Genomic DNA, 24646 nt, shown 5'->3' on the forward strand with positions numbered 1-24646 from the left:
AGAGAGAGAGAGAGAGAGAGAGAGAGAGAGAGAGAGAGAGAGAGAGAGAGAGGTTGAGAAACGAGAAAGAGAGCATTGGAGATTGGTTAGCAGTATGTCAAAGCTAATAGCTCTCCAGTTAAATAGCCAGAACTGTTGCCTAGCATGGGACCAAAATTCAGCACTTTCCTGATGAAAATTCTCCTACTGTTCTCTTACAGTGCCAATCCTAGGGACCATTCTTCTCGGGTCAGCCAGCCTTGCTGGGCCAATAGCCACCGTGCTTCATGATCTCTCGGGGGTGGGGGTGGGGGTGGGGGGTGTCTGCAAATTGTCCGCACACACAATCCCTCACTATACCCTGGCTCTGTCCTTCAGGGGGAGGCTGGCTCGCTCCCTGGCCTAACGATGTCAGCTCTGAATCATCAGATTTCTGCTAGCAGAAGGCACATTCAAGACACGGGACGAGGGACCGGACTTCTCCTCTGCCTCAGAAAGCATCTAGCAAGCTCTAAGACATCTTGCTTGCCCCGTGCTTCCAAGATGGCTCCAGTTCCAGTCTGTCTAGGAACACTGGCTACTTCGTCCTCCTAATTCAGCTCCTCAGCTCTTCTATAACGCAGGTAACCAGATACCTGTACTGAAATTCCTCTTGTAAATAAGTAGTTTCTCTAGGGTCGTGGTGATACACACCTTTAACCCCCAACCCTCAGGAGGTAGAGACAGGCATATCTCTGTGAGTTCGAGGTCAGCCTGGTCTACAGAGCGAGTACCAGGACAGCCAGGGCGACACAGGGAAACCTTGTCTCCCAAAACCAAACAACAACAGTAGTTTCTGATACGACTGATAGAGAAGCATGCCAGGCAGTGCCCGACCTTCCTCACACTCTTGTCATCTTCCATGCTTCCTCCTTGATCACCCACGTGTGCCAGTCCTCACAGCCCTCCCAATACATTTCATATGCGTGCAGGCGCGCTTGCCCACGAGTGCACTCGTGGAGGCAGTAGGTTAACTAGGAGTGTCTTTCTTACCACCTTATATTTTTATTGTTATGTTTTAAAAAAATTTTGAAGACAGGGTCTCACTGTGTAGCTCACTGGTCTGAAATTTGCTATGTGGACCAGTTTGGGCTCAAACTCACAGATATCTGCCTGCCTCTGCTTCTAAAGTGTCTGATAGGTGGATGGATAAATAGATAGATAGATAGATAGATAGATAGATAGATAGATAGATAGATAGATAGATAGATAGGTAGGTAGGTAGGTAGGTAGGTAGGTAGGTAGGTAGGTAGGTAGGTAGGTAGGTAGGCAGGCAGGCAGACAGACAGACAGACAGACAGACAGACAGACAGATGATTGAGACAGTGCCTGTCACTGAACTTGACTCTGTTTTGACTAGACTGACTGCCCCCAAGATCCTCTGCCTCTGTCCCTCATCACTGCACTAGATTTATGGGTGCAGGCTATCACTCCTGGCTTTTTCTTTCTTTTTCTTTTTTTCTTTTCTGACAGGCTCTCACCACATAGTCTTGATTGGCCTGGAGTTTGATATGTAGACCAGGCAGAACTCAAACTCACAGAGACTGCCTAAAGTTGTCAGCCACCACATCCTACAGGATGGCTCTGTCCTTAACCTCTAACCTCTATTGTTAGATACTTGTCCACCTGACATCAAAGCTCAAAACCTCTAAAGCTGAACTCGTTTTCTTTCTTCCCGTCTCCAAACTTGGCATTCCTTCTCTTAGTTGGAATCACATGTCAGGAGCCAAGTTCTTCCCTTCTCCTCAGTTGCTGCATCCTGTGACCCTTGTCTCCTAAGTAATTGGATTCATCCTTGCAATTCACTTCCACCATCACTGTGTGTGTTGAACCAGCCCTTAAACTGGAAGGAAAGCTCACTAGCTGATTCCTTACTTCTTGCATTGACTATTCCTGGAGACCTCTAAGATAGGCAGATCTGACCAATCGTTTTATATTTGAAACCCTTTAAGGGTTGGCACAGTAAACAATGCCTCCGCGTCCTTCTCCCTACCTCTGTAGCTTCTCTGGTTGGTTACATCATACAGACACCTTCCCAGGTCATCCCAACAGGGCCAGTGGGGAACTGCCAGGGACCCCTGCTGTTTGACGCCCTAAGCCTTTGTACCTGCTGTCTTCTCTGGTAGAATGCCCTGTGTCATCAAGTCTACCCAGAAATCTGTTTATTTGGCTCAAACATAATCTACTTCCCCTAAGAAGCCATTTATGACCCTATTCTATTCTATTCTATTCTATTCTATTCTATTCTATTCTATTCTATTCTATTCTATTCTATCCTATCCTATCCTATCCTATCCTATCCTATCCTATTCATCCCAGGTAGGATGGTGTCATGGTTTTAATATGCTTGGCCCAGGGAGTGGCACTATTTGGAGGTGTGGCCTTGTTGGAGTGGGTGTGTCACTGTGGGCATGGGCTTTAAGACCCTCATTGTAGCTGCCTGGAAGTCAGTCTTCTGCTAGCAGCCTTCAGATGATGCTCCTGCCTTAATGATACTGGACTGAACCTCTGAACCTGTAAGCCAGCCCCGATGAAATGTTGCCCTTATGAGAATTGCCTTGGTCATGGTGTCTGTTCACAGCAGTAAAACCCTAACTAAGACAGATGGTAACAACACCCTGTTAAGCAACTCAACTTCTCCAACTGAATTACTTGTGGATGGAACACAGTAGGAGGTATTTTTGTTCTCATGGTCTTTCATCTGCTAGACTTTGAGAACTCTGAACACAAACAAACAAAATAATGATGATGATCATACTAATTATTAATAATAATAACAAATAGTTTAATTTGTCTTTAAGTGTTGCCAGAATGATTGATTGTTCAAGGAATCATTTGAGGAGGATGAAGCAGTGTGATGGTTAACTTGACTGGATGAGGAAGAGTTGGCAAAACACAATTTCAAGCAATTTCTCTAGAGAAAACTGGTATCTGGACACATGGATAAAAAGAGTTGGCATTAAGCCAGGCAGTGGTGGCGCACACCTTCAATCCCAGCACTTGGGAGGCAGGGGCAGGCAGATTTCTGAGTTCAAGGCCAGCCTGGTCTACAGAGTGAGTTCCAGGACAGCCAGGGCTACACAGAGAAACCCTGTCTCAAAAAAGAAAAAAAAAAAAAAAAGAGTTGGCATTACCAGGTTGTGTGTGTGTAAGAGTGAGACACACACACACACACACACAGAGAGAGAGAGAGAGAGAGAGAGAGAGAGAGAGAAAGAGAGAGAGAGAGAGAGAGAGAGAGAACACCATTCAGTTAACTGAGGGTTCAAGTAAACAAAAAGGCAGAGAAAAAAATGAGTGTGTATTCATTCTCTCTTCCCCTTCCAAAGTTGGAGAGCATCTTCTGATCCAGTCCTTTACCATCAGTGCCCCAGATCCCCCGCTCCTTGGGCTCTGAGGCTTGTATCTGTATTCTCCTGGTGTCCCAAGACCTTTGACCTTGAACTGAGCCTTAGACCATCAAGTTCTTTAGTTCCAAAGCTTTTAGACTTGGACACAACCATACCCAGGTCTGCAGCTTGCAGGCAGCCTGTTGCAGGACTTCTCGGGCCTCTGTAATTATTGTGCTGGCCAAGACTCCGAGTAAATGCCTCTTGCAGGGATATTTTTATCCATGTCTATTTGTGTCTCCTGTTGGTTCTGATTTTCTGAAGAACTGTGACTAAAAACAAGCCCTTCTCCTGATTCCATCCACTAAGCAAATCTGAAAACTCTGGATTTTACATATAAAGCGAACATAAGGAGGCTCTAAACGGCACCAGGAGATGGCAGGTGGGGTGGGGACCTTGGGGTTGGAGGGACAACGTGGTGATAAGGTTCCTGCCTTTGATTTTTTTTTGGGGGGGTTTGTTTTGTTCTGGTTGCTGCATGTACCCCAGACTCGGAACAAAATGACCAGTTACTTAGAAACTCCTCAGAGTACGAACAAGAAAAACCTCAACAAGAGTCTGTTCCCTCCAGCCAAAGACCAGGGAGAAAACTGTTAGGAACTGTTTAGTCTTTTCAACCCCTGTGGGGAAAATCATGGCTCCACCTTCACTATGCCAGAAAAGCCATGGTAGGGAGCTTGAACCCACCTTTGCCAAGCAGTGATGTGGTCATCAGCAACCCTCGTGGGGTGAAACGACAGAAAGCCAAGTATCCTTCCACACCCTCTTACTTGTTTGAGACCAGACTCCTCAGCCTTGGTGGAGAAGGTCACAGGCAGCCAGACTTCCAACCCCACCCAGGAGGAAGGAGGTCCCTCCTCCTCTGGCCCACCAGGTGACATCAGGAGATACTGTGTAGGGGGTGGAACCCCCGTCCGCCAGGGCGGCACCGATGGTCAAGAAAATGGGGAGCTATGGAGGAGAGACAGATGGAACATTTTAAATTACAACTTCAGTAACTGAAAAACAGAGGCCCATAGATGACATCAAGATCTGAATGGGGGAGAGAGCAAAGAACCAGTGACCTGGAGGCAGCACAAGAAATACTAGACTGAGGGGCTGGCGAGATGGCTCAGCGGGTAAGAGCACACTGACTCCTCTTCCGAAGGTCCTGAGTTTGGATCCCAGCAACCACATGGTGGCTCACAACCACCCATAATGAGATCTGACGCCCTCTTCTGGTGCGTCTGAATACAGCTACAGTGTATTAAGACAGAGCGAGTGGGCCTTCCTGAGTTCAGTTTTCAGCAGTCACATGATGGTTATGGTCATCTGTACCACTACAGTGTACTCATACACATAAAATAAATAAGTAAATCTTTAAAAAAAAAGAAAAAGAAATACTAGACTGAACGGCAGAGAGAAAACACTGAAGAGGCCTTAGGGGCCTCTTGGGGGTGTAGAAAAAGACCTAGATTTTTATGTCATGGGAGTCTCAGAGAGGAGGGGAAGGGATGATTTTTAGAAGTAACTACTGTTAACCAAGCAAGAAACAGAGATTTACAGATTCGAGGGAACATCAGATGCCAAAAGGAGAAACACAAATAAATCTGTAATAAGACAAGCCACAGGTAAATACTTAGATCCAAATGATGAAGAAAACAAATCTTGAAAGCTAGACAGGTAATACCAGCCCTCAGGGGGCCGAGGCAGGAGGATGGACTACATCAACACAAAAAAATGAAGGTAGATGGCTCACCAGCTTTGACAACCCAAGGACAATCCCAGGACCCACAAGGTGGGGGACAGAACCAACTTCAGCAAGTTGTCTTCTGACCTCTAGTGCAACCACTGAGGGTGTACTCCTCTGTGTGTGTGTGTGTGTGTGAGAGAGAGAGAGAGAGAGAGAGAGAGAGAGAGAGAGAGAGAGAGATCCAATAAATAAATAAATAAATAAAAATTTTCAAGTCTTGAAATTCCTAAAAACCACATGGTTCCCCTGTTTTCCTAGGGAACTCAGTTTCTTGTTGAGAACACCAAGGGCAGAAGGAAGTAACAGCATGTTTTTATTTTTTATTTTTTCTCTTCTTTCTTCCTTTCTTTCTTTCTTTCTTTCTTTTCTTTTTTTTCTGAGACAGGATTTCTCTGTGTAGCCCTGGCTGTCCTGGAACTCACTCTGTAGACCAGGCTGGCCTCAAACTCAGAAATCCGCCTGTCTCTGCCTCCCAAGTTCTGGGATGAAAGGCGTGTGCCACCACTGCCCGGTGTCATGTTTTTGGAGTTCTAGAAGAAACAAGTGACTCACTTAGGATCCAATCGCCAGTAAAATACCCTTCGGAAGTAAAACAATCAAGAAATTCTCAGATAAAGGGCAATTAAGCTAATTTGTCACCAGCAAATAAAACAGAAAAAAAAATTACTAAAGGAAGCTTCCTGAGCAGGAAGGAACAGAACCGACACCCAGAAATAGACCCGTGTAAATCTGCCCAACTGACTTTTATGTATTCAGTCAAGCCAGTAAAGCAGTCCTGAGGCTCAAACTTGCATCGTCATGCATGCTAGGCAGAAAGCTCCACAACTGGGCTGTCTAAACTCCAAGCCCAACTGAAAGCTATCAAAGTAACTCAATGGAGCAAAGAACCTTTCCAATCAGTGACGCTAAAGCAACTGAATATATGTGGGTTTAAAAACAAAAAACAAAAAACTCAGTCCTATGATAATAACTTGGGGTAGAAGAAGTTTAGTCCAGCAACATAGCCACTCTAGCAAGGGATCACATCCAAAGCCCTCCTAGGATTGTGTGATCCAGCTGGAATGCAGACTCACCACACACCGTAATCCCTCTGGAGAGAATACAAATACACCCTTACTACACACCTCTAATCCCAAACAATGTCGGTAAGGTTAGTTTGTTGAAGGAAGCAGCCATGTTTGAAAGTGATTTCTAGGGGCTGGAGAGGTGGCTCAGAGGTTAAGAGTGCTGACTGCTCTTTCAGAGGTCCTGAGTTCAATTCTCAGCAACCACATGGTGGCTTATCAACCATCTGTAATGGGATCCAATGCCCTCTTCTGGTGTGTCTGAAGACAGCCATTCATATACCTAAAATAAATCTTTTGTTTGTTTGTTTGTTTTCTTTTTAAAGAAAGTGATGTCTAATTGAGGGTCAGACAAAGTGATGAATTGGAGAAAGATATGGCAGAATGGGTCAGAGGTAGGTTGTGTCCAACTCTCATGAGGACAGGAAAGAGAGGCTACTTAAGAGCAACTCTGAGTCCATCAGCTGAGTTCAGTAGAGTTGCATCAGTTCAGTGCAGTGCAGAGTGGATACAGTTGATTTCCATCCAGTCAGTGCAGTTTACATCCAGTTCAGTATACTTGGGAGTACAGGGCAGGAGGGTTGAGTTCATTTGTGAATTCATGCAGTTAAGTGCAGGTCACCAGAGGCAGTTGAAGCCAGAGAATAAGAAGGAGCCAGAAGATTAGAACTAATTGCCAGAGTTAGTTTGAGGCCAAGCACAGCAATTCAGTGAGAAGCTGAGAGAAGCCAGATTGAATCAGTCAGCTTGGAGAGGAGTCTGAGCCAGAACAGATGAATTGAACCAGCCAGCCAGAGTTCAGAGAGAGCGAGAAAGGGTGAGCTTGTTCAGCAATAAGCCTCCGAGACAATTACAGCCGGCAAATAAAAGTTACAGCTTTTACAACTCAGAACAGATTGTGGACTTAAATGTCACATATGAAGCTATGTGGTGGGGTAAGTGTGGGGGTAAAGGTATACAAACACATCTTTGAGGTCTGGACCTAGGTGAAGGGTTCTACATGTTGAAAAAAAAAAAAACCATAATGGGCTGGCGAGATGGCTCAGTGGATAAGAGCACTGATTGCTCTTCCAAAGGTCCCGAGTTCAAATCCCAGCCACCACATGGTGGCTCATAACCACCTGTAATGAGATCTGACGCCCTCTTCTGGTGCGTATGAAGACAGCTACAGTGAATTACTCCAGACAGAGCGGACTGGAGCAAGCAGAGCGGGAGCGTAGAGGTCCTGAGTTCAATTCCCAGCAGCCACACACATGATGGCTCATGGCCATCTGTACAGCTACAGTGTACTCATACACATAATAAATAAAATAAATCTAAACAAAACAAAACAAAACCATAAAATTAAAAAAAGAATAATGAATTAGACTTTATCTGATTTAAATAAGTTTGGCTCTGTGTGGTGTCATATACTTAATCCCAGCATTCCGGAGGCTGAGGCACCATGCCTGGAAGACTGGGTCTGAGGCCAGTCAGAGTTTCATAGAGGGAGAGACCTAGTGGTGTTTTTGTTGTTGTTGTTGTTGTTGTTTGTTTTTTAAAGGACCTTGGATCTATATTAGGTCTTGTTAAGGCGGCCTGGGTGGGGGGAGAAGGAGTAGAAAAAAATATTTGCCAGCCACAGAGCCAACAAGAAGCTAGCACATCAAGTTCACAAAGAACTCTCAAAACTTGTCAATTAAGACACAATTTAATTAGAAAATGGGCAAATGAGGACTTGTTTCATGAAAGAGAACATACAGATGGCTAAATAAACACATGAAAAGAAATTCAGACTCACTGCCCATTAGAGAAATGGAAATTAAAGCCACAGTGAGCTGTGTGCGTCTTCACATGTCAGAATGGCCCAGATTTCACAGAACAGCCAATGCCAGAAGCTTCCAAGGAGGAAGAGACACCGGTCACTGAAGCCACACTTGTGGGGATATAAAAGTTGTACTTGCTTTGGAAAATGACTTAGCAGTTTCTTAAAAAACTAAACACATGCCAAGAGAAACCCTGCCTTAAAAAAACAAACAAGCGGGGCTGGAGAGATGGCTCAGCAGTTAAGAGCACTGACTGCTCTTCTAGAGGTCCTGAGTTCAAATCCCAGCAACCACATGGTGGCTCACAACCACCTGTAATGAGATCTGACGCCCTCCTCTGGTGTGTCTGAAGACAGCTACAGTGTACTTAGATATAATAAATCTTTAAAAAAAAAAAAAAGAGCTCTTCCCAAGAACCCATGTCTGGCATGCCTGTGACTCCAGCAACCCAAGTGCAGGACCTGCTGGCACCCTTATCTGGCCTCCACAGCTGCCTGCACACAGGTGCCGCGCACTCATGCATGCACATAAAATAAAACCAAATCTTCTTCTTCTTCTTCTTTTGTTTTTTGTTTTTTTGTTTTTGTTTTGTTTTTCGAGACAGGGTTTCTCTGTGTAGCCCTGGCTGTCCTGGAACTCACTCTGTAGACCAGGCTGGCCTCGAACTCAGAAATCTGCCTGTCTCTGCCTCCCAAGTGCTGGGATTAAAGGCATGTGCCACCACTGCCCAGCCAAATCTTTTAAAATAATAAAAAAAAGAGAGCATGGATGAATCCACAAAAGGGATTTCCAGGGGTCCTGAGGTCATGGGAGATGAAGTATCGCAAGTCTGGTAATGAAGGACCAGGAGAGACATAGATGCTTTTTAATCTGGGGTCCTCTCCCTTCCCTCCCTGTCCCCACCCTTCAATCCTTTGTAATAAACTCAAAAAACACTTAATCAAAGAAACAGTCCCAACTCAACCTCAGCTTTGGGTTTGCCACCAATCTGCCTCTGCAAGCACTCAAAATCACCTCTAACATCAGGCATCTGTTTGTCTTTGCTTAGGTTTAGCCTCTCCTTCTGGAGAGTTCTGTTACTTCCTCCATCAGTCTAGGTGCAGTTCAAGGGCAGACACCATCATCATCCAGCCAGCACCCCTCACTAACCCCCACCCCTACCCCACTCCTACCTACTGCAACGGAATCCAATACAAGATCTGCTTAGCCCAGTGCATTCTGGTGTTTCCAAAGGTAGATGTCAATCAACGCTGGCTGAGCTGACTTAGCCATCTATAAAGTCTGTAATGGGCAGGAATAGAAGGCATAGCTTAGCAGTTCATAGGCAAATGGCCAAGAGACAATGAGTCTAGGAGACAGAGGGTAGTGAGGAAGGAGATAGTAAGGACAGATGAGGTGGGCTCAGGAGTCCCACAGAAATGCTGGAAGCCCCCTCCCCCACCAACAAGCACTTCTCTGTCTCTCTGTCTCTGTCTCTGTGTCTCTTTCCCTGTCTCTGTGAATCTCTCTTTCTGTGAATCTCTCTTTCTGTGAATCACTCTCTCTGTGAATCTCTCTCCCTCTCTCTCTCTCTCTCTCTCTCTCTCTCTCTCTCTCTCTCTCTCTCTCTCACACACACACACACACACACACACATACTCACAAACCTCTTTGGGGTTATAGTCATATTCTGGGACATCCAGGATCAGTTCCCTGTGGCCAGCCTTGACTTGATGACCTTTATGTGGGTGTCCTTTACAACAGAGGGTCTGGCCTGAATGATAAGCTCCACAATGATGCCCCCCGTGCCCCCCATGACTCAATCAGAGCCTGACTAACACAGATAAACACTACATGGGGTTGAAAATGAAATTGACTGCTTCCAAGGGACAAGCTCTTCCACAGATTGCCCAGTGACACTGGTTTCAGATGAACTTGTGACTATGGGGCTGACAGCACCTGGCTCAGGCTTCCAAAAAAGAAAGGGACAAGGATGGGGTCAAAAAGACTGATAACAACAGAAAGAAAAGTAAGTTCAAGAATCAACAGATACGGTCATTCCTCTCCACAGGCCCCAGAGCCCAAAACACCAAGACAAACCTGTGTCTGCCCCTATGTAGCTCAGAGACGACTACTGGCTGCTTCAGTGGGTCTTACGATGGTATTTTGATTGAAGGCCAGTCAAGTATAACTGTCCATTTCCCTGATGACTACAAAGGCTGAAAGAGATCAGAATCCAGGCCAGCTAAGTCCAGATCTTAACCTTGCTGAACAGGGAGCTGCTCAGCTTCTGCTGTCAGGGAGCTGCAGAAGCCAGCTGGGCTTAGTGGCTCTGGAGGCTGGAGATGTTCTGCACACTGCGGTGGAAACCAGGCATGTAGCACGTTGAGGCCTGTGCCTCAGTCTAAACATCCCAGCTCCCCCAGTTCTCACTCTCCCACCACGAGTCTGTGCTTTTCCCTCTTAATCTCTTTGCTTGCTTGCTTGTTTGTTTTTCTGTGTAGCCTTGGCTATCCTGGAACTCACCCTGTAGACCAGGCTGACCTCGAACTCATAGAGAACTGCCTAATTTGGCTTCCCAAGGGCTGGGATTAAAGGCATATGCCACCACCACCCAGCCCTGTGATCACGCATCTGGCATCGTGACCCACCCTAATGCTTGTGCCCTTCCTCGGTGATAAGCAATGCTGCAGAGCACACTCTTCTTCTATCTCTCTATAAACACTTACAATCGTTTACTTGGAATAAATGCCTGAGCAATCCCACTGTAAGAATAGAATAAACAGAACCAAATTAGGAAGGGAAATTTACTGCAAAAGAAAAAATATATATAAGAAAATTCAAGGAAAACAGAAAGCCTACTTAGGTTCCCGGCTCTTGATGGTAGATAACTGTGGTCATGCTGGTAGGCTTCCATAGCTAGAGATTTGAGGACAGAACTAGGGAGCTCACACTGGGGTCTGCTCTGTCTGTGATGGCACTGTAGCACAAAGCCTGGGTCCCTAACCGGGTAACAAACTCCCTGACTGCTGGGTCTGCTTCCTCCTCCAGTGTGTGGAGCCTGGTGGTACCTAGAACTCGGAGGATGCTCTGCAGAAGCTTGTGGTCGGCCCAAAGGCATAGTAAAACATGAAATGAAGAGGGAGAGAAAGACAGTCATTTCTCTGTTGGGCACTGATTGACTGGGAATCCTGCCTGCGTTATCACATCCATTATCTCATTTAACACCCACGGCAGCTCCTTCTACTGCCTCTGTTTTCCTCCCAGGGAAAAGAGTCTGATTTTCTCTTGACTGCACGGCAACTGCTCAGACTTGCTGGCTCCTCCCGAGATCCAGGAACCAGTTTCCCCTGGATGCACACGGTGTGTGCTGACCAGTCTTCTGAAACCACTGGCTGCCAGTCCTGGCAGGACGGATATAGCCCTTGGCAGAAACAGTCACGATCACAAGGTATCTCTGGGTGGATGTGGACACAGCGGAAATGGGTGCCGAGATTCTGCAGAGCACAGGAAATGAGAGGGCTTTGTTGCCTTGGCAACGGGCAGCCGGGGTCAGCGGCAGAGCACAGCCATCCTGGGGCTAATGGTAGCAAACGGGCCATGTTGTCAGGTCTGAGGTTCTAGAAAGGGAGAACCCAGGGAGGCAACCCTGTACTTTTCCCTGGGCTTCTGTGAGCATGCGCTTCGGAGGACAGACCCCAAGTGAGGGGAGCTGTTGCAGTTCAGTGTCTCTCCAGAGGGATGGGGGAGGGGTGACAGCTGCCAGCTGAGTCTCAACCACAGCCTAGCCCTAGCCCCAGTCCAGCTTTCTGTCACCCAGCTGGGGACCTTCCAGCTTAGGCCAGGCAGTAACAGAGCGAGGGAGCTTTGCATTGCTCCCCCTGGCCCCCACTGCCACCGGGGGCACCCCGTTGTTAATTCTCCTATAACCTCTCCTCTGCTACTGCCACATCTAGCCTAAAGGCTTCTCTGAGGAGACACACCTCAACTGCTAACTAGCTGTGGAAACCTCTCGCTTCCTCCTCACAGGCTGCAGAGAGGACAGGCATGATGGGGGCTTATGAATAACTCTAAACAGACTCTAAAGTGAGACAGGAACAGAATTCAGGTTTGTTTTGCCAAGCATTCCCTCAGTGACTGCAGAAAGGGGCCTCACCCGGACAGTTGCTACATCTTGGTCTGCAGTAGATTGGAAGGAGGGGTAGCCGTGGGCACAGTCTGCATCTGGGCCACGGTCTCCTCCCAGGAAAGGAGCCTACTTCTCTCCACCTGCTCTGATTTCCTGGTGGAATTTTTCAGGTCACTTTAATGAGGTCACACAACGGGGCTGGGTAACCTTTCCCAGGGATGGCTGTGGCTATGGTCTTAGGTCCAGTGTGCTGAGACAGAGAGCAGGAGCAGGAGAGACGGCAAGGGCACCCTTACTCAGAGTGTCTGACTGACTTCATCCCAAGGGGGTGAGTCCCATGATACAGTGCTCCTCTCTCAGTGCTGCCCCAGCAAGGCAGTGTGGAGACAGCTAGTGGCTAGCAACACTGTACCTCTCCTAGACTGTGCTTAACACACACACACACACACACACATACATACATACATACATACACACAGGGACACATATATGCACACATACACACATATACACACATACCTACAAACATACATACACATACACACACATAAACAGACACACATGGACACATACATACCTACAAACATACACACACATGCACACCATACACACATACATATACACATAGACACATGGACACATATATGCACACATACACACACATACATACACACATACACACATACCTACAAACATACATACACATACACACAGGCACATACACACACATAAACACAGACACATGGACACATGCATGCACACATACACACACTTTTATACACATACATACATACAAACACACAAATATGCATACAAACATACACATATACACACATACACATATGTACACATACATGTACACACATATATAACATACAAATGCACACACATATACATACACACATGCACATGCACTCACATACACATGCACATGACAATCTATAGTATCTTATACAGTGTTAACTTGAACAGTGGCAGAGTGCTTGCCTAGCATACATAAGGCCCTAGGTTCAATTCTCAGTGCCAAAAGACAACAGAACATACCTGGTACCCTCTCACGTGAAAGAAGTTTGAGTTATTAGCTTCAGGGGCTGTGTCACCTGTGTGTGTCCATGCAATGCAGAAAGGATCACACTTGGAGATGCTGGGAGTCATTTGCTTCGGGAACTGAAAGAGTTAGGTGTGGTGGTGCACACACATAATCTCAGCACTTAGAAACAGAGGCAGGAGGATCACCACAAGTTCAAGACCAGTCAATATAGTGCATTCCAAACTAGTCAGGCTATATTGTTAGACCCTGTCTCAACAGGGTCTAACAACAACAACAACAAAACCAAAACCAAAAACCTAAACAAGAAACTAAATAAAAATATTAACAACCACCACAAAACTTAAGGGTCCTAAATCCTTCATATATCAATCCCAGCTCCACACACACCTGGCATCACGGGGAAGTCAAGCCATAACCAAGAACTGCTACGGCTACTAGCTGCCTCGGTATCAGGCAGTGGCCAGGCTAAATCTCCCTGGCAGGGGCTGCGTGTGAGCAGAGGACAGTCAGCACAGCCTCAGGGACTTAAGCACCCTCTGGCCAGGTCTGCCCTGCCCTGGAGTCTCCCTGAATACTTGATGGTTATCAACCTTCAACCAGGTTCTGGGGTTGGAGAAGCTGCCTGGGTTGGCTGGGAGCAGAGAGGAAATGTGCTTTTTCCATGTAACCTACTAACAGGAAGCAGCTGGGAGGAGCAGGGAGCCACAGGGGCCTGAACCCACACAGCTGTCCTGATCTTTTAGTTTGATCTTCTTTCCTAGGACCTGCCACTCAAGCTCTCTGGCCTAAAGGGACCACCAGAAACTTCTATGTGTGCACATCTGGACTTTCAGACCAGAGAGACACCTTGGAGAAGAAGGCAGGCAGTGGGCATCCAGGGGACCCAGAGGCCATAGCAAAGAAGCCAGCTTTCCTGAACATATACTCTACTGGGGACTGGGAAACAAGCATGGCTTCTGTTATCCTAGTGAATCCTTAAAGTGGAGATGGCAAACGTTCCCATTTCATAGGTGAGGAAACTGAGACCAGAGATAGACAACACATGACCTCTTATATTTTTGGTTGTGAGCCTAGCCTTTAATGACTGAGCCATCTCTCCAGCACGACAACACAACTCCTAATTGCCGTTGCGAGTGTCAAACCTACCTCCATTGAGCCAGCTGTACATCTAGTATGTTTGTAGACAGATGTGGATGCAGCTACTGAGACCCTACAGAAAATGCACCTGGGCCTCCTGAGAACCAGAAGTGCCGCCATCCAAACCCAGAAGGAGTGACAGCACAGCGGGGGAACCAAGCCAGGGTTCCAGGGCTCTAACCTTGACAGCCCAGATCTTCCTAGAGGAGACTGCCAATGAAGGCCAAGAAGAACTCACTCAGGACTACAACTGATGGGGTAAAGGCCTTCCTCTGGGGCGATGCCAGCCCAGCATCCACCTGCAGGTGCAGTGCGAAGGGCTCTATGCAGGCAACCACTGCCTCCTCACCAGACCTCCCAGGCTCCTTTGCCTCTGTTCCGTTGGATTCCCCTGCCAACGACTTCTCTGGTGAATGGTCTGGCTAGCCTGCAGTGACTTCAGTCACTCAGGGATGGTTGTGTACTCAAATTGTACCCTACAGTGCTTTGTTGTGGTGATTGTTTTCAGGTGGGAGACAGGGTCCTCCTGTGTAGGCCTGGCTAGCCTAGAACTCGCAACCGTGCTCCCATTCCTTAACTCCCCAGATGCTGGGATTACAGGCATGCTTCCCCAGACCCGACTTTTACCACAAGATGCTGATGGAGAAAGGGCTTTCTGAATGTATATTGGAGGCTCATAATCATGGGGCATGCAAGGCCTTAGAAACTTAAATGCTTGGCCAAGCCAGTGCCCTGGAGCTGGGAGGAGGCCTCAGTCTTTCATGAGAAGAAAAAAAATCTCTTTGCTCACCACGAGTCAGTGCCCACCTTCCTACACAAAAGCATCAGGGCATAGACTGTTGCCAGGTTGGATTTGAACCCAGGTTCGAGGAAGCTACAAGTTTCTTCTCAAACCTCTGATAGCCTTAGGCTCCATACTGTCTGTAAACACGGGATAGCCCCGTTCCTGACTCAGTGTTGCTTTGTGGCATCCGTGGATTTCACCTCTCTAAGCCATACGCCAGGACCACTAACAGTGACAGAGCACGGGGTCCCTGAGTCTCAGCCTTCCAGCTGTTAGCAGACACTCTAGCTGCATCCAGCTGCACGGCTCATCCTTCACCTGGTGACTTAGTTCCCAGGTAGACTCCAACCCCAATTAGTCTCTGCAGGACATGGTTCCTCTGGCCAGCCTCTGCCTTTAGCCTGTGGGCAGTTCTGTCCAAGGGAAAAACAAATCAAAACAAAACAAACCCCCAGCAGAGATAACCTCTGACCCTGCAGAACTCAGCTCCCCAGGAACAGGGTGGAGATGTTTGGGGATACTCCCCTGCAGCTGATATTTTTCTCATCTTGTCAGGCCTGAAGCGACAGGGTGTGGGGAGGGTGTGAAACTGGTTTCCAGTGCCACCCAGTTCAAGATCCTAATCAGAGTCCCATGAGAAGCTGCTGATAATCGCTTTGGTCTTCCGGTGGCTGGGGGGGGTAGGGGTGGGAGGGGGCAGACTATCCCAAAACACTGATGAAGCGGCCACCCCGCTTTCCGGAGATTATTCACAAAGGAAGATCGTAGATAGATGAGCAGATGATGGTGCGTGCACGGGAAACAAAGTAAAAGCATGTGCACAGAGCTCCGGATGATATGGAAAAACCACCTGACCTAACATAAAAATATAAAATTATATGCAGGGCGTGATCTCAGCAGTGTAGAGCCAACTTTAAACATGGAGATGATGATGACGTCTGCTTCCTGAGTGGGGGATTCTGGCTGCTTAAAGATTTCCTATTTTTCTTTGAGCTTTACTAATAAAAAGAAATCTAAATGCTACATAAAACCTAAGTTGGGGGAGGAAAAATTGGTGTAACAGGCGGAGAGGCCTTATGCCCTTGGCTTACCAAGGGACAAAGGGGTCTGTGTGTGTTTGTGGGTGGGCAGGGGAAGAATGTGAGTCCTGGTGTGGCCTTGAGACTGGATGGGGAGATGGCGAAGAGGCAGGGGAAGGGCGGCTGGAGAGTTGGCGAAGGGGACTCCTTCTGGAAGGAGGAGCCCTAATGACAAGACAATAGCCTAGGTTGAGAGATGCTATCAAGCATATGTGACCTGAAGCTGTGCCCCTAATCAACGCCCTGGATACTGGTGGAGCCCTGAGTAGGCAGAGGCAATAACTAACAGGAGCAGGCCTAGAGAAAAACATTTCTGGAGGCCTTAGAGTGAAGCTGGGGCCAGATGGAGGTCCAGCTATGCATCCACAGAGGCAGAGGGAGGCTTCTCACGGAAGAGTGGGCCACATGACTGCCTGAGACAGGTGGTCTACCCTTGGCTATAAGGAGCCAGCCAGCTTCCCCGTTTAACAGCAGAGCAACATGTTAACTGGGGGAGAGAGGTGTTTGGAGGCAAGGACAGTGTGGGGACAGGGGGAGGGCGGCTCTGGAGCCCACAGGATGGGGTCGGGGAGGGACCAAGCTTCAGAAGGACAGCCAAGACTGAGAAGAAAATACCAGCCAGACTGGGCACACAAGAGGGTGGCTGCATTTCAAATGATCTTCTAAAGAAAAGGCTGAATGTGTGCCTAGGGGCCTTTGGGTATTAATTTTTGGTCTAGTTCAGTGACTGAGGATTGGCACCCTGGTGGGGGGGGTAAAACGTTGATCTGAAGCCACAAGATCCCTGGAGGGCAAATGTAGCTTATCATGTGGGCTTCGGTCCTGCCTCCTACTCTCAGGGCCTCAGTTTCCCCTAGAGAGATAGCGGGCAGGGCGATAGCCCAGCAATTATCAGGAGCTCTGCTAATAAAAATGATTGTAAAACTCTTTTCAAATGGTGCTCCGTCCTGACAAGGGAGGCGATTCTTCCCCACAGAGAGGGTTCAGTTCCTGCAGTGGTCTGCTTGGAACCTCTCTGCCCTTCAAAAGAGGGGCTCTTCTGTTCCCTTGTGATCTGGGTGAATACTGTGTCCTTGGGATAGCAGTAGGCCGGGCCCCGTGCCCGCGGCTGGCAGCCGCCTGCGCACAGCACAAGGGAAACCTTGTGTGCCTCCGGAGCCTGGCGTGTGAACTGCCAAGTGCCGGGTGGGGGTGGGGGTTCTCCTTTGACAATGGAGGAAACTGAGGCACAGGGAGGAAGCCAACAGAAACTAGGGCTCTAGCTCCTTAGCTTGGAAATGTGTTACTAAGAACTAGCTTTTAAAAAGTGCTGAGGGCCTTATGTAGTAGTGGATAGTGCTATGGTTTGATTTGAAATGTCTCCAGGATTATAACGCAGTCACCACACATTTCCTCTGCCACAGGCATACGCCATTCCCACCAGTGTGACTTCCCCCACCATGATGGTCTACATGTTCTCAAACTGAGACAAAACAACCGTTCCCCCCCCCCCCAAAGTTACTTTTGGTTAAGCATTTAGTCCTAGCAACAAGGAAAAATAATCTACGCAGATAGCAATACCCATGTGCCTGACACTAGGATAGGGACCGTCAGTTTCCCCTGTTTGGTAGAATGGTAAATCCCAAAGATGTTCATTCTTCATTGTTCAAATTGTGGGTGCCACCGAAAATGGCAAAAGGGCTTTTGCAGATGTGGGAAGGCCCCTGATGGGGAGCAGATCCTAGACTGACACGTCACACATGTGCTGACAAATCCGAGCCTCTGTCTGCTGCAGTCAGAGGGATGGCAGGTCAAGGGCTGGTCCGGTTCTTACTGATTCTGAGGGACATGGGTGGATGAAGCTACGGCCTGTGGAAGCCAGCAGGAGCACTGAACAGATTCTCCTGAGGATCCCGAAGGATACTCCCTACAGATAGCTTGAATTTTGTCTCATTTCCATTTTCACTGCTGGGGCTGGAACCCAAGTCTTTATGCCACGCTAGGCAAGTGCTACACCATTGAACTATCTCTGACTTTATTCAGTGACACCCTTTGAGCTCTCGATGCACTGGGCTGTAAGAGAACAATTCCTGTCCTCTAAGCCACTCGCCTCGTGGTCCTCTGGTATAGCAGAAGGGAAAGCACTCGACTCCCCTCTTATAGGAGAGGGCAAGGAGGAAGGTCCAAGCAGAACTGCTAGAGGGGGAGGGGCTCACCTTGAGCCAGCCCTCTCACGAGGACAGGCCCCAACAAACTTTTCTGTAGTATAGCCCAGCTTGGGGAAACTTGCTGAAACTGAGCCAGAGGACCATCCCCTGAGACTCCTACTCTAACATTGATGGGGTGGTGGTACCCTAAGTCTCTGCTGCAAGTCCTGCAGGACCTCTCTACACCTGAGGTCATGAAGAACCCAGAGTCTAGAATCAGCTGTAGATCTGCCACCATCTGACGTGGCCACTTGGGGACTCTGTATCTGATACATGCTTCTGCTTCTTAGAGCCTCGGATACTCCGTCTACCAGACAAGAACATCAGCTCCCGTCTCAGTGGACGGTTGTGAGGGTGGGATGAGGTCGTATTTGTGACCGTGAAGAACAGAGCTTTGCTGACAGACAAGTCTCGGGGGACCTGGCTGTTTTCAGTGCCATAAATGTCACACTGTAGGCTTGCTAAGCATGGGTATGCCCTCAGTCTCTCTTGTTAGTCCTTAATTAGTCTGTCGCTCCCCACCTCACTCTCCTCCCTGAGGGCTTCACTAACAAGACCAAGAACAGCTTAATCAGGGCCCTGGTCACCCCGAAATCTAACTATCATCTATCCCTGTAAGACTTGCTTGCCAAGCTCCCTCACAGGACCTCGCTGGCCTTGGGCTTCACCCTGAGCTGTGGTTAGCCTTACTTTTCTAAAGAGGAAAATGATAGTCACACAAATTTTGAATCACCTTCGCCATCATCCGGGATCTGGACCAAGGTGCGGACCTCAGAACCCACCCCTTTTCCAGTGCTTTGACGATATGACAAACAGTAGAGGCAGACCCCTCTTACACACACCTCTGCCCCAAATCTGCTCACCTCCATTGCTCCCAGGCCAGGAAACACACACACACACACACACACACACACACACACACACACACACCCTGGGAACGCCATTCCAGCTGTCACGTTCTCTATCACATATCCCCACAGTGACCTGTTTGTTTGTAAGAGCATGCCTTCGGCTGTGCTCAGTGGAACCCGGGACCTCTGAGAATATGGCATAGAGAGAGTGCCCAGTCAGGAGTTCCCTGGTCCTATCCAGCTGAGAGACAGCTGTGCCCCAGGCCGGAGACCACTGCGCAGCCACACCTGGCTGGATAACTCCAGATAGCCCAGGCCTCGGGCCTTAGGCAGCCCAGCTGCTGAGGAGTGGCCTTGAACGGGGAGTGAGTCATGGGGCCTGGAATCTCAAGTCTTCCAGGACTTCACTCCTCCCAGCCCACTCTACATCTGCCTTCCAGATGTCTGCACTTCAGAAACACCCTCTGTCTACAAGGACCTAAGTTCTGGGACATACTTAACCTTAGCAAAACACCCTGAGAACCACCAGGTACCTTCATAAGCAAGAGGCCGCTCAATGCAATGCAGAGTCTCAAATTTCATTGGTTATACTGAGCGGGGACCTTTGTTTTCCACATTGAACATCTTATGCCAGAGCTGTGTTTACTGACTTAGGCATAAGAGCCTGCATAAGAAACACAGCCCCTACCTGCAGAGAACTCCCAGTCTGGGGATCAAGACCTGGAGATCCTGAGACACGCCAGGGACACAACCCTAGACCTTAAGTCAGCCTACCATGGAGAGGCAGGGCTTGGCCTGAAGTCGGGAGGACCATCTCTATCCCTGGGGAACTTCCAAAGCCTAGGGATGAAGGTCCCAGAAGAAAAGCCCAGAAACAGAGGCAGAAGAAAGAGAAATAAGTCAATTCTTATATAATGCCCACTCTATGCCAGTTTCAGACACGTTCAGTCTTGGCAAGCACTGGGAGTTCTCATTCACAGTCATGGATAGTAGGCAGCAGACCCTGGCTGCAAAGTCAGATAGATGGCACCACACCCTGCCTCTGGGTGGCCCCGGGTATGATTGCCGATTCATCTCTTCCTGTGTTATCATCCAGACTAGGAGACAGCTCATCGTCCTGTTCATATCCTCTAATATTAAATATCGCTGCATCTAGGACATCCTCCCTGACCATATTACACTGCAACCAGATTGTCTGCTAACCCCATCTGTGTAAAGTCAGGAGAAGGAGCTCAGAAGAACTCTCATCTTTCTGCTAGAGGAGCCCTTGCGGTGCAGAGGCAAGCTTTGGTCTAGCCCGTGCTGTTAGGTGGTCTCTGGGAGTGAAGGGGCAGGATGAAAAGACTCCAGCTTGACCCCAGACAAGATTCTAGGTAAAGTTGTGTAGGATTCCTGGAAAAAAGCAAGTACTGAGGCATACAATAGGGCAGCCTATGGAATGCTAGACTCATGCACCCTGCCTCCCCTGCCCCGAGCCCACTGCCTACTCTGTGGCTCCTAGGATAGGAAGCAACTTGCTCTGTCCACCACTGTTCAGTGCCCTGGGAGACCCAGCTTAGGGCACAGAACCAAAGACCCCAGTGGACCATACGAAGACCACGGAGAGTGCTTTGCAGCGCCTCCACTCCTAAAGAGAGGGTCTGCAGAGAGAGAAAGAAAAACACAGCTACATGACTCCAGATACGGGTTTATAGAGACAGCAGTATCCGCCTGTGGGAATGGCAGCTTGAGATGCGAATGGCTAAGTGAGAGGGTCTCACTAAATCGTTGCTTCTCCAGGCACACTTTGGCCAAGATCTGACAGGGAACCAGGGTCCTAGACGTATCCCTGTTCCTCCTGTATTTCCGCCAAATTACTACAGATTCAGGAGTTCTGTTGGTCATCAGTCAAGGAAGTCCAAGGCTAAGCCAATGGTGGTTTGGGGCGGGTTATGTCCATTTACAGTGGGCAAGTTAGCAGAGCCACACAGGAGGGTTGTGCTGATAGGGGAAACAAAGCTGGCTCTGGCTTTGGGACCCAGTAACCGCAAGAATAGAAGACTCCAGAAACAGCCAGCCAGGCTAGACAACGTTGATAGTTTGCTTTTGCCAACCAATACTATCTAAGCCTGTGCGAAATTACCCAACATATCTGATGGGCTCTATATCCAGAAGTCAAGGAGAATAAAGAGAAAAACTTAGGTTTGTTTGTTTTTGTTTGTTTTTGTGGGACGGGGTAGTTCTGTAGATAGAACCCATGACAAGAATCAGAGTCTTGAGGGGAACAGATCCAGCTCTGCTCTCTAGTCCGTTAAAGTCCTCGGCTCGCCTAGTTTTCCCATACAGTGCAGAGCTGCCCCACCCGAGGCTCTCATCCCCCATCTTTCATCTAGTGTAGAGTTGAGTGGGTAAGCCTGACTACTTTTCCCAGCCCAAATGACGCAGGGGCCAGCTGGCTGCTGCAGAGGAGGGCAGGGCGTGGGAATCCTGTGGGTTGCGCTGGGCAACTGCGCCCTCTAGTGGCAGCCACAGAATGATGCAAAGACAGACAGACAAAGGCTGAAGGAGATTTCCTATCTCCTTTTCCAGCATCTCTTTCCCAGGCCTTTATGATACAGTCAGTGCCAGATGACTTAGGCCCTGCTCAAGAGGAAGTGGAAGGACACAGTACGATTCTTGACAACTTCTAAACCAAACCCACGGAGGAGAGAGGAGGCCAGTGCTCCCACACCTTCTGTGAAAGCCCTCATCTGGCTACAACAACTGTCATCTCTCTTAAGACTCTCCTGACCGAGACGCTGCCTCTGCCAGAGGAAAACACTAAGCCTCCCTCCCCATACAGAGACTCGAAAGCCACAGTGTGGGCTTCTTGGAGGGTGAGGATCTGCTTCTAGTCACTCCAAAGAGGAACTGCAAGCAGTCCCTAAGGCAAGAAGCGTTCATCGTCTGAGAACTCATCCTGTGCCAGGCCATCTGCAGCCACAGTCTCTCAGCAGGCCCAAAGGGAACCATAGAGGAAACCCAACCTACAGAGAGGAGGGTTGGCTCTCAGAAGGTCCAGTGTCTTGTCCTGTGCTACCATCTGTCAATAATCTCCGGTTTCCACAAGCCAGGCGCTAAGCTAAGTGTGTTGTTGTACAGACGATCTTACTCAGTCTCCGTGAGCTAGGTTGTCCAGTGAGCTAGGTTAGAGTTAGCCTCCTGTTACAGATGCAGGCTCAGAGACAGGAAGGGGCACATGGCATATTCAAAGCCACAAACATAAGTCAGACACACACACCTAGGAAGAGTCAGAAGCCTAGAAACACAGTTCTGTTTCCTCCTTACTCTGATACTGGCTTGAGGTTATTGTTATCACATTTTATTTTTAGGTGCGTGTATGCAGATGATAGGTGAGCGTAAGCTCTGTGCATGGCCAGAAGAGGGCGCCGGATGCCCTAGAGCTGGAGTTACAGGCAGTTGCGAGCCACCTGATGTGGGTGCTTGGAGGCAAACAAGAACCTCTGAGGAGTATCAGGAACTCCTAACCACTAAGCCATCCATCCGGGGTTCTTTACTGGTGCTGGTTGTTTTTTCATTTGCTTCTTTTTGGAAGCCTAGTTTGCCTCCTTTGAATGCCTCACACAAGGCTCCATTCCCACCCACAGCACAGTACAGAGATGGTATCTCAGGTACCACACGACATAGCACAGAGACAGCCTTTTGGGTACAGCACAGCACAGCACAGCGACAACATCTCAGGTACCCAGCAGCATGGCACAGAGACAGCATCTCTTCTTCAGCTTCTGAGGTGTCCTTTGTCTTTCTACAGGAGCCATAGAAATGACCTTGGTGCCTCCTTCCTTCCTCCCGTCATCTTTCAATTCTTGCTGAAGCAAAGTCATGCCTGCCTTTTCTCAACATGATTACAGTAAAGGGACTGGATCGCAGCCAGCGGTTTCCTGGGCAGTGGCCCGTTCTTCCCAGTGTAAGTGGTGTGAGCAAGTGGGCCTCGGCGAACTCATGTAGAAACTGGGACGATGAAGAGATATCTGCTGGCAAGTCATCACCAGCAGAGGAAGGTGCTGGGGAGAAGGTGGAGTCAGTGTGGTCTCCCCATGGAGGGTGGACAACTTGAAAGCAAGCCTTAATCATCTCCCAGGGTTGCCTCTGTGCTGGGCACATGGTCACCAGGATAGGGGATATAGGATATGTTCAGGAGCTACGCTAAGGGACACTGGATGAGCGCACATGCCAAGCTTTTGTTTTCCTTCCTGGACCACTGTGCACTATTCTATAAAACAGGAAACTGGGCTGAGATTTGCCCAGGCTCCTCAGAGGCCCTGGGATCCTGCCTGGATTCTAATCACAAACCACCCTGGTTGGAAGGATGGGGGTGGAAATATTGCATTTCAACATCACTGTTGGTGCCGTGGGAATGCAGAGGAATCTGAACTTGATACCAGGACTTTCTAGGGCTTTCTTACAGAAACAGCCACTACGGGGGCCTGTGGTCTGGCACCATCACAGAGGGCTGGAGAGCCAGGAATCGGAGCGGAGGGTCACTGGATGACTCTGATGCCCTCTGCGCTAGAAAGGAGCCCACAGCCCTGAGCTCTCATGGCGATAATTGCCACCACAGAATCCTCCCATCAGGCCTCTGGCTCTTCCGAGTAGATAGATGCTTTTCCGGGGCTTCTTAATGAACCGGCCTTTGAGCGTGGTCACCTCATCCCCATGTTTTCTACACAGGCAATGGAGGATGTCCTCTCTTCTAGCTAGGCAGGGGCAAAGGCCCCTGAGATCCATCAGGGATCTGTGGAGGGATAAGTACTGCTCTGTAGACTCACTTACAGTTCGAGGTGTGCACCCGAGAGAGCCAGGAGAAAGGAAAGCGTGGAGATACTGCTCAGCCGCTCCCACCCTCTCGTCTCCACATCTCCCTTCCCACCTGGAAGCCTCCAGCTTCCTTCCCTGGGCTTGACTGAATTCCTACAAGCCCGGGAGGAGAAGCCATCTCCCGGGACCTTTCCTGCCTCTCCCGCTGTTGCCCTCTCCTGTCTCCTAGGACCCTGAGCTGCCTCTATTGTGCCTAACATACATGATCAATGGCTTCTTACTAACCATTCTTTTTTTTTTTTCCTTCGAGACAGGGTTTCTCTGTGTAGCCCTGGTTGTCCTGGAGCTCACTTTGTAGACCAGGCTGGCCTCGAACTCAGAAATCCGCCTACCTCTGCCTCCCAAGTGCTGGGATTAAAGGCATGCGCCACCACCGCCCGGCCTTACCAACCATTCTTACAAAAAGTACCTCCCATTACTTGCTATGAACATCTACCTCATCCTAAAATGACAAATATTCAGTGAGCGAGCGAATGGACGCAGCATTAACAAATCTCTCTTGGCCCTGGCCTCCTAAGTCTCCAGCCTAAAGTCTTTGTAAGGGTCTCTTTCCACTGACCATTCTCGGGAGGTTCTTGAATGGCG

At 48.7% G+C, this 24646-nt stretch overlaps 1 protein-coding gene and 1 long non-coding RNA gene across 5 annotated transcripts in view; one reads left to right on the forward strand and one right to left on the reverse strand.

Moving 5' to 3' along the window:
- The window catches only part of Nav1 (neuron navigator 1), a 266750-nt gene that overhangs the window by 226591 nt on the left and 15513 nt on the right, over nt 1–24646 (reverse strand). The window lies entirely within an intron of this gene.
- Nucleotides 11415–16106, forward strand: LOC116099760. The gene is made up of 2 exons (XR_004122370.1): nt 11415–12444; nt 13929–16106. It is a non-coding gene; the product is annotated as an uncharacterized LOC116099760 (long non-coding RNA).

The sequence above is a fragment of the Mastomys coucha genome, unplaced genomic scaffold, assembly GCF_008632895.1.
Source record: "Mastomys coucha isolate ucsf_1 unplaced genomic scaffold, UCSF_Mcou_1 pScaffold1, whole genome shotgun sequence".
Lineage (NCBI taxonomy): Eukaryota > Metazoa > Chordata > Mammalia > Rodentia > Muridae > Mastomys > Mastomys coucha.